The following is an 869-nucleotide window of genomic DNA, read 5'->3' on the forward strand; positions in this document are numbered from 1 at the left end:
TTGTATTGCTTTGTTGCATACTGTTGATAAGACTGCTGAACCGCATTCTAAGAATTGCTCCAACTAAAGTTAGGATGATTGCGGTTGTTAGGATGATAGGTGGCTGGAACTGGCTGCTGCGATCTCTGAAAGTTTCTCACGAACTGAGCTGATTCACTAGAAATAGCACATTGCTCCTTCTCATATGCACCAGCACAAAGCTCACAGACACTAATGATCTGATTAACTCCATAATTATCCAAAGAATCCACCTTCATCGTCAAAGCCTTAAGCTGAGCAACTATAGCAGTAGCTGCATCCACCTCCAGAATTCCTGCTACCTTGCCCTGAGGTAGTCTCTGAGAAGGATTCTGGTATTCATTAGCAGCCATCAGTTCGATCAATTCATAAGCTTCATCGTAGCTTTTAGCCCACAAGGCTCCTCCTGATGCTGCATCAAGCATGGGTCTAGAAGTAGTACCCAAACCATTATAGAAGAACTTAATGATTATCCAGTCAAGCATCTCATGGTGAGGACACTTCCTTAGCATCTCCTTATATCGCTCCCAAACCTCACACAAAGACTCTCCAGACTGCTGCGCAAATTGAGTAAGAGCATTCCTGATTGCAGCCGTCTTCGCCATAGAAAAGAACTTAGTAAGGAACTTTTGAGCCAAATCTTCCCATTTAGTGATAGAGGCTGATGGTAGAGAATGTAACCAGATTTTAGCTTTATACCTCAGAGAGAATGGGAACAGCCTTAGCTCTATAGCATCTTCAGACACTTCATTGAACTTGAAGGTGTCGCAGATCTCGATGAAATCTCTGATATGCATGTTAGGATCTTCTATAGGAGAACCCCCAAACTGAACTGAATTATGTATCATCTG

At 42.7% G+C, this 869-nt stretch overlaps 1 non-coding gene across 1 annotated transcript; it reads left to right on the forward strand.

The window, feature by feature from the left end:
- Positions 1-501: 501 nt before the first annotated feature.
- Positions 502-608, forward strand: LOC141682754 (small nucleolar RNA R71). Its single transcript, XR_012559937.1, has one exon. It is a non-coding gene; the product is annotated as a small nucleolar RNA R71 (small nucleolar RNA).
- Positions 609-869: the final 261 nt, after the last annotated feature.

The sequence above is a fragment of the Apium graveolens genome, chromosome 1 (genome assembly GCF_009905375.1).
Source record: "Apium graveolens cultivar Ventura chromosome 1, ASM990537v1, whole genome shotgun sequence".
Classification (NCBI taxonomy): domain Eukaryota; kingdom Viridiplantae; phylum Streptophyta; class Magnoliopsida; order Apiales; family Apiaceae; genus Apium; species Apium graveolens.